Source organism: Choristoneura fumiferana, chromosome 7 (genome assembly GCF_025370935.1).
Source record: "Choristoneura fumiferana chromosome 7, NRCan_CFum_1, whole genome shotgun sequence".
NCBI classification, from domain to species: domain Eukaryota; kingdom Metazoa; phylum Arthropoda; class Insecta; order Lepidoptera; family Tortricidae; genus Choristoneura; species Choristoneura fumiferana.
Genome location: NC_133478.1, coordinates 241,545 through 254,526, shown reverse-complemented (window position 1 = coordinate 254,526; position 12,982 = coordinate 241,545).

The following is a 12,982-nucleotide window of genomic DNA, read 5'->3' as shown; positions in this document are numbered from 1 at the left end:
TGTCGCAGCCTTCTAAATATTTTGATGCCCCAGCCGGGCGATGCACGGGCCGTCATGGACGGTTTACTCGAAGCAATTATACCTAGCCCACGATATTTGAGCCTCGAGGACTTTGAAATATTGCCGTACTTCTACAAGCCTATATTGAAGTGGCAATGGGCAGGCCACATCGCTCGAAGAACAGATAACCGTTGGGGGAGAAAAGTCCTCGAGTGGCGACCACGAATAGGAAGACGAAGCGTTGGCAGAGGCCTCCCACCAAGTGGACTGACGACATCGTGAGAGTAGCGGGAAACCGGTGGATGCAAGTGGCGAGTTGTCGTTCATTGTGGCTTCTAAGGGGGAGGCCTTTGTCCGGCACTGGACGTCTTCCGGCTGATGATGATGATGATGATGACTACAAGCCGTAGTTTCTCCAAGTTGTTTTGAAATAATCAGGAATTCAGTAAGTGGTTGGGTTGAGACTGATACCCCTGTTGATGTGATTTAGGGTATTTTTTATGCGATCGAAAACAGTTTATGTACCATCAGCCAAATAAGTGGTCTATCAATTTTCAAACAAATTCCTATCAAATGAATATGTCGCTAAAGTCGAACTTTCAAGTTGACAGACACGTCTATTGGCATTACTGTTGTATGATATGCAAACGATTATCAACTTTAGGGTGGTACATATTTGGCTGATGGTACATGAATCGATCAATGTCCAAAGCATGATGATGATGATAATCCGACCGATTTCGGCCATGGCGACCACCTCGACTCCTAGTTAGTTATTTGGCGCTCATGCGCTCTAAGATGGCTTACATAGCCTATCTTAGCTGTGAACGTACGTCCGCATTGTCGGCGCATAAGCACACCATCCACGTAGTTATAACAAATGGCAGCAGGTGGCCGAGACTTACGCTCGTCGCGTTTAGTATCGAGGTCGGCTTTACGCTGCTCCTCAAACTCGCGAACTTGCCTCTGCACTGTCCTGCGCCACTCAAGCCGCTGTGCTGCCAAATCCTCCCATCGCGATGGCTCGATGCGACACCTTTTCATATGTCGCATCTGCACATCTTTGAACCGAAGGAGCTGACCGCCGTGACTTCGTTTACCCTCCTCCAGTTCCGAATAGAAGATGCGCTTAGCCACCCTTTCCTCCGCCATACGAGATACGTGCCCGCACCACCGAAGCTGACGACGCATTAAATAAGCTTCAATTAAATAAAAAAGGTACAGTAATTCAAAAAGGTGATGTTTCCATACAAATTGCCGTAACTGAAACTAAAAATTTGATATAAATAAACTGTTTTTCTGTAAGCTACTATCTAAAACAACCCCGTGCGTAACATCAGCCAAATAAGTGGTCTATGAATTTTTAAACAAGGTCCTATCAAATGAATACGTCGTTAAAGTCGAACTTTCAAGTTGTCAGACACATCTATTGGCATTATTGCTTTATGACATGCAAACGATTATAAATCAATTTTTGGGTGGTAGACTAATATTTGGATGATGGCACATTTTGCTCAGAAGGGGGCTCTGTCTGCTAACACTGTATTTTAGTTTTTTCTACAAATTTGTACGGAACAGTCGGTGCGCAAGTCTGACTCGTACTTGGCCGCTTTATTTTGTGTAATTACTTGTTTTTCTCGACTCACACAATAAATTTTATGAAATCGGCATGACCTTAGCATTAGACATTAGCTTTAGGTAAAGCATGATGCATGAGCCGTGGTGGCCTAGTGGTTTGACCTATCGCCTCTCAAGCAGAGGGTCGTGGGTTCAAACCCCGGCTCGCACCTCTGAGTTTTTCTAAATTCATGTGCGGAATTACATTTGAAATTTACCACGAGCTTTGCGGTGAAGGAAAACATCGTGAGGAAACCTGCACAAACCTGCGAAGCAATTCAATGGTGTGTGTGAAGTTCCCAATCCGCACTGGGCCCGCGTGGGAACTATGGCCCAAGCCCTCTTGTTCTGAGAGGAGGCCTGTGTCCAGCAGTGGGACGTATATAGGCTGGGATGAAAGCTTTGTAAAAACTGTACCTACCTTGTTAGGTATCTCATCAAAATGTTGAATTTTGAAACTAAAAAACGTCACAAAACTTGGCAAAGGAAACTACCTAGTTCGTCTAATGGTCGGCGGGCGGTTACTCGCTCTGTTTAATATTGCATCGGTCCAGCTCCGAGGGGATTGGTTCAGTTCCACCGCGGAACGTGACGACGTGACTGCGGACGCAAGGCATTTGTTACTCCAACTGAAGATGTATAGTCTTCATTGAGACCATTGTCACTGGTTGAAGTGAATCTATCTCTTGCCATGAAATAGGAACCGCCAAGTGTGCCTATACTAAGATACGGTAATTTGTGTTGGAAAAATTTGGCGGTTACTTTCAATTTATCTGTACCGTCATCTTCTCCTCGAATTAGCTCGTTGAAATGGTAATGAGAAGTATTTGTTCTCTGGAACAGGATGTCCATTAGGCCCGATAAGTTCTCGAACGGAGCATCTAGTCTTGCATGTGTATACCGCCAACAGGATTTAACCCGTCAGTATTTCTCACAATGATAAAGAGAATCTAGCCTTCAATGACTGTTTTACGCTTCACAGGCATTTTTACCAGTCTCTAGCCCGATAGCCACTTATTATGTGCGTATTGAGGCACAAGTATTTTCTTTTTCTTAGGAGCTAACTGAACTAACTGGTATTTTAAACATACTACTACTAGGAGCCATAAGGAAACGAATTTGTTTGTTTTCATCTGGGGTGCTATTTTTTAACCCCCGACGCAAAAAGAGGGGTGTTATAAGTTTGACCGCTAGTGTGTCTATGTGTCTGTATGTCTGTGTGTGTGTCTGACTGTCTGGCTGTGGCACCGTAGCTCTTAAACGGGTAGACTGATTTGAACGTAATTTTTTTTAAATTGAAAACAGGTTTTCTAGCAATGGTTCTTAGACATGTTTTATCAAAATCGGTTCAGTTTTTGAGATATTGAACTTTGAAGTCACAGAGTCGAGGGTTTTCCAACTATTTGTTATAGGTTAGGTTATTTAATGTTGTAGATGCATGTCCAAAAATTAACAGCTCGTTCCTCAAAGCTTTTTATAACGTCAAAATGATTTATCAATACCCATTTGTTTCCCGAAACGACTTCCGATTAGATCTCCACCAACATGACATACCTCATATCTAATTGACCAATCCCATTCAAGCCTCCCCCAGGTAATAAACGAGTACATGACATCAGAGTTATGGCCGCATTGATCGAGGACTATGACCTCTGAGCCAAAGCAGGACGGCTATCGCGTTAGCAGTCTAGTTGCCTGACTAGTTGCGCAACTTGTTTGGCGATAGTTAGGCGACCAGATTGAAATTTGAATTCCTTGATATTGTTGCCTGAAACTCTAACTTTGTGTTAACTTATGATACCTTGTATAGTCAACAACTTTGCAAGCAATAGAACATTATGACGAGGCTCAGTATTATACGAGATAAGAATGAATTGATTTAAAAATGAGGTGATTGTAATTCCACGAATTTATAACACTGATTTCAATCACTTATTTCGATCTGTATTTTTAATCAAGTTTACCGTTTACAAAAAATCGATGCATTTTTAATCTGATTTTCATAAGTATTTCATTTATCCAATCGAAAGCGCCTTTTATAAATTAGAAATTCAGGTTTTCGCTATAACAGATAACAACTAAAATTATGGATTTAACCATATAATTATTTACCAAGGTAAGGTTGGTATTATGCACAGCACATCACACACAGAACTGATGGCCGTTGGGAGTGAGCATAGTAGTGGCTCTATGCCAGAAGAGTAAACCTAGCCTCCCGCAAGGGAAACCAATGATCGAAAGCATTGATGGAAAGCAGTTGGATGCAGAAACTATAGGATCAACCGGAAAATGTCATGATTAAAGTAGCTTCTTTTTAACCCCCGACGCAAAAAGAGGGGTGTTATAAGTTAACAATGCAAGATTATGGAATTCTCGGCCTGATGCTGCAGCCAGGATATCCAAAACACTAGTAGGTACACTCTTGATAAAACTAAAGCAGATGTATCGTGTTTGGATTCGATATGATCAGTATTTGATTCTACATACAATGCAATGGTGGCAACAGGATGAGCTGATGCTGCAGCCAGGATATCCAGCACACTAGTACACTCTATAAAAATAATAACACAAATGTCTTGTTTGGATTCGTTTTGATCAGTATTTGATAAAGTGATTAAATACATCCTTTTAATGATGATGATATTAATTTCAGCCTTATTCCCAACTTCAAAAGTGCGTACTAATTTATCTATTCGTTCTTTAATAACGTTATTGTCAACAACTTTGTACCTTCTTTCTTGGCGTGACCGGCCGCCCCGTTTCGCGAACTTTGTCCATTTATAAGTTTTAAACAGTTTCCTCGCTGTTAAAATATTGTCTGTAGCCTCTTCAGTTAGCAAACAGACTAGTAGCTTTCCTCTTTAAACGTTACCTCTTACATAATTTTAATTTGAGTGGTTGTTTATTTTTGCGAAAATATCTGCTAATTTGCTTTGTTAGCGGTTTTTCAGGGCTTGAATAAAAAGTATTGTTAGTTGATTTATAGTTCAATTTCAATTTCAGTTTTTACTGTCCCGCGGGAACTATGCGATTTTCCGGGATAAAAACTATCCTATGTCCTTCCCCGGGACTCAAAATATCTGTATACCGAATTTCATCTAAATCGGTTGAGCGGTTTAGACGTGATGAAGTAACAAACAAACAAACAGACTTACAAACTTTCGCATTTATTATATTATTTATAATATATACAATATATTATGTAGTGGTATCGAGAAAAGTTTTTCCATGTCAGAATCTTTATGAAATTGGCATAAGATTGATTTTGACTTGGCCTGTGTAAATTTTTTTTTCACTACATTTATATTTTGCCTCCTTTTTGCATCATATGCTCATGGAGTTTTTAAAGAACGTTATCGGAAATGTTACTATTCTGGATTCGAATGTGTTCTTGCATGCGCACTTACTAATTAAATTACCCAACAAACATACAAAAGTTTTCTACCTCTCTCTTCTAGTATCATCACCATCATCATCATCATCTCAGCCTAAATACGAGTACGTCCCTCTGCTGGGCACAGAGGAGGTTTAGGTACTTTCAGAATGGGAGGGCTTGGGCCGTAGTTCTCTCACGCGCCCACTGCGGGTTGGGAACTTCACACACACCAATGAATTGCTTCGGGGGCTCGTGCAGGTTTCCTGACGATGTTTTCTCTCACCGCAAAGCTCGTGGTAGATTTCAAATGTAATTTCCAAAAGCTAAGATGCGAGCCTGGTTGTGAACCCACGATCTTGAGCTTGTGAGTCCATAGTCCATAGGTCAAACCACAAGGCCACCACGGCTGTTTTTCTACTAGTATCATCATCATCCCAGCCTATATACATCCCACTGCTGGGCACAGGCCTCCTCTTAGAATGAAATGGCATCTACTAGTATATTTGTGATTATTTATTTACTTTTGAACAGGTTTACCACAGGAACACAAATGATAATAAAATTCCACAACGCACTTTTGTCACAGCAATGTAAATACTCCAAAATAAAATTGAATCTTAATTTACGACAAAAAAAAACTGGGATTACGCAATTCGAATGAAATACTTCCATTTCATTGTTTGCTGAGTTGCTGGTTTAGGTATGCGCGGTCACGTGTCAAATGTTCAGCGTTTAATTTTTGCAAGTTCTTGCGTTTCGTTTCGTGTTGTGGCCTTTGTCGAGCTGAGTCGAGTGCTTTAGTGAAGGAATAAGCGATGAGCGAATTTTTACAAAATATAGAAATCACTGTACGAGTATTACTCCTAAATAAAAATGGGGTGAAATTTTAATAAGATTTTTTGGAACATTGGCACCGATTTGCGAAAGATGACGGGTGGAAAGGATTTTATTATTCTCAACAGTGGCTTCTCCTAGCCGGTGGTAGATTATTTTAACATAAGTGCTTCTTCTTCTCTTCTTCTGGTGCCTCTCCAACAAGTGAAGGCTGGCACTCAGCGCTGCATATTTCTCCCGGTCTTTGGCAAGGTTCAAAAGCTCCGCGGCTCTTGTGGTTCCGGTCCATTCCTGGATGTTGCGAAGCTACGATTTCTTCCTACCTCCAACAGCTCTTCTTCCGGCCACTTTGCCCATAATTATCAACTGAAGAAGCCCATATCTGGAATGCCTAAGCACATGACTCTGACATAAAGTGCTTGTAATAGCCTAAATTGGATCATCTCTCTTTTTTTTCGTATTCAAAAATGATATTTTGTTGTATGACGTAATAAACATGATGATGATGTCCAACAGTGGACATCCTATGGCTGATAATGATGGTGATGATTACAATGATGTCTATAGCGGTTTTTTTCTGATTGTTTATTATTTTTTGTAAGAAAATTTAGTATTCCTTATTTTACTACACCCACCTTTGCTTCCCACAATCCTCCAAAAACTGGATACTACGAGGCACATTTTTCCATTACATAACCCTTCCTTACTAAACTACTTTTTCAAAAGTGTCCACTGACCTTGGCACCCTTCTGAGGCTCCACAAAGCCTCGCTCTCAACGGCTCGAGCCCCGCATTTACATAAAACCCTGGTTCAGGCGGACTTATTGCAAGGGACTAGCGGACACTCCACGCTTACACCCGATGTTTTGTGTGGCCCTTCGACCTTGCCAGGTGGGAAAACGTTGACGTTGAGTTTCATATCGAGTTTTATTTGGAAAAAGATTACGATTAACGTTGTCGCAGCTGATTTAGATCTCGCTATGGTAATGGCAAAGATAAGGCTAGGTTGTTATCATTTTTATTGCTAGTTATGTAGAATAATTTATTTGTATTACAAACTATAAATTTCTATGTTTGTCACAATTTTTCAAAAACAACTGAATGAATGAAAGATGAATCTAATGAAAGTCTTAGGGTACTTTTGACTCCGGGGAATTTTATAGTTTTTGCAAGATAGCATTTACAATTCTACGCAGTAGGATTTGTGAGCAAATAAGACATACTGTTCTTTTGAATGATTTTGGCAACGTATTCAGGCCAACTGTTCTCTGGGCTCTTTGATTTCTTAAGCGAATTTAGAGATATTACGTTTGTAATTTATTGCTGACACATAGTGTTTCAAGCTAAATCAGATAACTTTCAACAAAGCCTTGTATTTCAAGAAAAAAAAAATACTAGACTAGCATACATAACATAAATCTCAAAACTTATAAAACCAAACGTTTCATTTATTTTTCTTGTTTCGACGTCTTTTGTCTGTTAAATTATATTTCCATTTCGATTTTTACAAAACCAGAGATTTTGCAAAACTAGCCAAGCCAACACAAAAAAGTGCACTGTATAGCAAAAATTGTTACGCAATGTCAATTAAAATATATAATCGGATACCGTTAATAATTAGACAAATCACGACATTAACAAAATTTAGAAAAGAATTAATAAAATGGTTAAGAGACAAATGTTTTTACAGTGTAAAGGATTTTTTAGAACATAACAATAACTAGGAAACAATTGGTATTGCTTTCTTGATTATGTGATATTTTATTATGACATGAAAATATTTATTCAAATTAATAATATATATTATTGTAATTGTTTTTATTAATTCTTTGACATGTTTATGTAATTTTAGCTTCACATTTAGTTTAAGGACGATAAATTTTGCATGCTTTAAAATAGCTAAGTGTGTGTTCTATAATACGAATAACTGACATCAATGTAATCCCACGCTTAATGCAAATAAATTCAATTTCATTTCATTTCATTTCAACGACAAGTGTTTGCTAAGAAATCTGTGCATCTGTTAATAATCTATCTATCTATAGCAGCCCTTGTTGCGTCCGTCTTCGAACGTAGGCCTCCTCCTCACATTTCCACGTCTGCCTGTCCCCTGCCACCTTCATCCAGTTAATGCCGGCTTGCTGCCGGATGTCATCCGTCCATCTCTTGGGAGAATAATACCTGTCTTCTGTCTTCTGTTAATAATACCTGTTCTTAAATATGGTTCTCTCGTTTTTTTACGTTTGTTGTCCTAAAATAAATGTTCAGAGTAAATATAGCTTTCCATTAAAGCTAATCTGACTATGCCAAAAATATTTAATACCTGTGTAACTTCAAATTCGAACCAATTTTGTGGGCCATTCCATTAGTTATTAAAAATTGAGCGTTACGCCAATGGTTTTTAAATATTGACCAAGAACAAAGAAAACCCAGGGGTATCTTAATGTATGCACATGTTACAAAATATGCAAAGGGTATTACTATTAAATCCTTTACTTAGGGCGAATGCTGTGCAAAATCCTCTCAAATTTGGGGAAGTGAATTTTGGGTTCGCTCTCTAAATATTATCAAAGTTATACATAGAACGTGATGTATCTACAACTATGTTAAGTTTCCAGCCCATAATTTTTTTTTTTTTTATACGACTGGATGGCAAACGAGCAAGTGGTCTCCTGATGGTAAGAGATCACCACCGCCCATAAACATCTGCAAACCAGGGAATTGCAGATGCGTTGCCAACCTAGAGGCCTAAGATGGGATACCTCAAGTGCCAGTAATTTCACCGGCTGTCTTACTCTCCACGCCGAAACACAACCGTGCAAGCACTGCTGCTTCACGGCAGGATTAGCGAGCAAGATGGTGGTAGCAATCCGGGCGGACCTCGCACAAGGTCCTACCACCTGCAAAAATAATAATGTATAATATAACATTTTGTGGTACCAAAAAGTAAGTGTTTGTGTGTGTGTTTGTGTTTGTGTGTTGCAGGTGGTAGGACCTTGTGCAAGGTCCGCCCGGATTGCTACCACCATCTTGCTCGCTAATCCTGCCGTGAAGCAGCATGCACTGTTGTGTTTCGGCGTGGAGAGTAAGACAGCCGGTGAAATTACTGGCACTTGAGGTATCCCATCTTAGGCCTCTAGGTTGGCAACGCATCTGCTATACCCTGGTGTTGCAGATTTTTATGGGCGGTGGTGATCTCTTACCATCAGGAGAAGTACTTTTTATTGGATAGCTCAACAAACATCGCGTATAATACAAATATAGCTAACAATAGCTTGGTTTATTCAAGAAGTCGAACAATAAATTCTGAATAATTGGAATGTTATTGTACTGAAATATCTAAAACTCGAATTGTAAAGGAGCGATATTTTGTGCTGTCGCAGGCTACCGAGAATACGAAGTAAAACCTCTAAGGTTTCGTGACGGTAAATCGTGTTTAAACACTTCATATCAAGGATAAAGTCGAAGTTAGGAATGTACGTAAGTAATATCTAATGTAGGTCTAACATATGGTTGGAGAAGGGTTGTGTTGCTCTGCGGATTAACTCCAGTTGAGTTCAAAACGTAGTAAACGTAGTGGTGGTGATAATGAGTGCAACCGTTTTCGCGCTCACCAGATAGCGCCACTGTAGACAAAGGTCCTGTCTGAAGTATAGTGGTTAGTTTGTTATTACGGGCTTGAAAACAAAATTTACATTTAAATCATATTTAATACCTTATAAAACCGTACACACAAAAATATTGAGCATGCTAGTGTTTCGTAGTCCCGTTTTGTTCGGAAAAAAGGGAGGACAAAGGCAAAACTGTCTCAAAACACAGACATTCATTGCCCCGTAACGCATATATGCCAATAATAATTAGGGCATCGCAGTTTAGTGACAAATCTAAATATAGTGACAGAAAATATAGTTCCCTTATTAATTTCAGGCATTGCAAAATATTCACAAAGTTCAGAGACCTACCTACACTAGCGCCTCTAGCGGCGAATTCATACGCGATAGCCCTCATTGGGTTCGTGTGGGTTCATGTGATGTGTGTGTTGTTACAGTGTGGAGGTGGAGGAACTGCATGAACAAACTCTCACTCTATGGAAAGAAAAACGCATAAAAAAAAAAAAAAAAACCGCATTCAAATCGGTCCACCCGTTTAAAAGCTACGGTGCCACAGACAGACATACAGACACACATAGCGGTCAAACTTATAACACCCCTCTTTTTGCGCCGGGGGTTAAAAAGCTGTGCAAACGCTCTTGGCGGCTGCGACGAGTATCTAAAACTTAATAAAGATCTAGTTTACTTTAGCTGTCTAGCTTTGAGCTTCTTTACCTAGCTTCTTTATGTCACATCTCTTGAATTATTGAAAGCCTGTTGAGAAGTATCTAATCGTAGACTTTAAGCATTATCTGCTTCTGAGAAAAGGGTCTTAGTTATTTTAATGCTGAGATGTTTGATATTTTAGAAATTATGTATTTTAATCTTGATCTTGGAATGGATCAAGGAATACCAATTTGTTTAGAAATTGGCAATATATTTGTTTTTGTAACAGCGACTTTAATGTAGGTAATATTGTTTACATTGAATAAATATCGCAACGTTTCAGCTATACTATGAGTACAGGCGCCATTAGATATAAATATATCGTAGCGGGCTAGGTACTATAACACAATACAGTACCAAACATTACAATAATTGTTTACTGCACACCAACACATACTAAGCAGTACAGAAAACACAGGTATATGGAGATTAACCAAGGCAAGCAATACCACCTACTATCTATACTACTTACGCGAGCCCAGTGCGGATTGGGAACTTGACACACATCATCACACCGCTTCGTAATTTAAAATCAAAATTTTCTTTCAAATTTCAACTTCGCTCTCATTTATTAAATTCTCAAAAAAAATATTGATAGGTATGTATCTTCACTAGACCTTTTTGCCTGTATTAATTGCTTCGCCTGCTTTGAGTATATATTTTTTTATCGTTTATTAACCAAATCATACCTAACTGTTATATACCTCTTTAGGCATGACTGACAAGTCTGACGTTTGACATGTAATTTTGATTTCCATTCCATTGAAATACAGGATTTGATTTGTATCTAAGCAATGTTTTAATGAATATACTACAAATTGGCGACGATGGACGAACTCACACGACTACACAGAACACGTGCATCGATACGCGGCCAGTTGACGAAGCTGGAAAACCAACTTATACAAATTGACGGAAATTTTACTGAATACGAAGCCAACATAAGACTCGCAAACTTAGAAAATTATGAAAAGAAATTCGATCAGGTACAGTCAGACATCGAATGTCAAAACGAAACGGAATTCGAAGCTGAAATCGAACAGAGGTACAATACACAAGAACAAATTTTACAACTGAAACTGAAACTACAAGCACTACGCCCCGCGCCACCCGCCGCGGCGCCGTCGACGCTGTTCGCCACTCCGCGCAGCGAAGGCGCGCCCGACGCGACCGCCTCAACCTCAAGCTCACCCAGAATTAATTTCCAACCTTTCCAAGCAAAAGAAACGTTTAAAAATTTTGTAAATCGGTTAGAAATGTACATACAACTACATAATTACAACGACCTGCGTACAAAAACTCTGATGCTATTATCTTCTTTACCACCGGAACTACTCCAGAAGGCGTACGACCTCTGTTCACCTTCAGACCCACGCGATCTAGAGTACGAGGTACTTATCAAAACCTTAACAGAGTATTTAGACCCCAAACCGAGTATTTGGGCGTGCCAGCATAAATTTATATCACGAATGCAAGAAGTTGATGAATCTGTAATGACATACACATCAGAACTGAAGCGCTTAGCACAAGATTGTGAATTTACATGCGACAACTGCAAGAAATCTATCTGCAACAACTTTTTAACATTACAGTTTATCCGAGGACTACGCGACAGCGACATAAAAACAAAGATTTTAGAGAAGCAAACCGTAACAAATTTTGTCGACCTAGTTCGTACCGCAACTGCAATAGAACTAGCAAAATTGGATAGCGAGTTCATAACACAATCATCCAAAAGCAGCTATCAAGTAAATACCCGGTCCAAGAATCGAACGACGAACAATAAGGTACCTCTATCTATACGAGACTTACGAGGCAAATGCTTTCGTTGCGGAAGCACAGATCACCGCGCACACGACTGCAAATGCATCAACGACGTCTGCAACAAATGTCAACGTAAAGGACACGTGGCACGAGTTTGTTTACAACCAGCGAAGACTAACTACCAAATTGAAACAGAAAATTCACCAACGTTACAAGAAACGTACACAGACGGCACCATCGATGATGATACACCATGGAACACCAATATTATCCGATCCAATAATTCGGATAAATATATGATTAACGTTTACATTGACGGTAAAAGCTCGCAAATGGAGGTGGACACAGGGGCTGCGCTGTCATCAATGTCATTCGAAGACTTCAAGAAAATTCAGTCGAGACAGAAAATATTCAAAACCGATGTCACAATGCGAACTTACACGGGAGAAATTATTAAACCTCTTGGTGTTGCTTATGTCACCTGTAAATATAAGAACCAAACATTTAACGGTAAGCTGTACATAATCAAACAAAACGTAGACCCTATTTTTGGTCGAGCGTGGATACGTTCAATAAAACTAAACCTGGCAGAAATCAACATGGTCAAAGAGAACATGCTTCCTCAACTCGATGACCTTTTGAAAGAGTACGCGTGCGTATTTGACGGAACGTTAGGCTGCATTCCTGACTACAGAGGCCACATCGCCTTGAAGGATAATACGACACCTATCTTCATCAAGCCGAGGCGAATACCCTACGCACTAAAAGAAAAAGTAGACGAAGAAATTGAACGGCTCTGTCAACAAGGAGTCATTACAAAAATAGATAACTCGGAGTGGGGCACGCCAGTGGTACCTATTGTTAAACCGAACGGCAGCATTAGACTATGCGCCGACTACAAGGTAACTTTAAACAAGTACATTAAAGATGAACAGTACCCGATACCCATCATCGAAGACATTCTAGCGGAGATGAACGGCGGCGAAGTTTTCTGTACATTAGACATCAGCCAGGCTTACCTACACATGCTTATGGACGAACAAAGCGCCATGATGCAGACACTGAGCACACACAA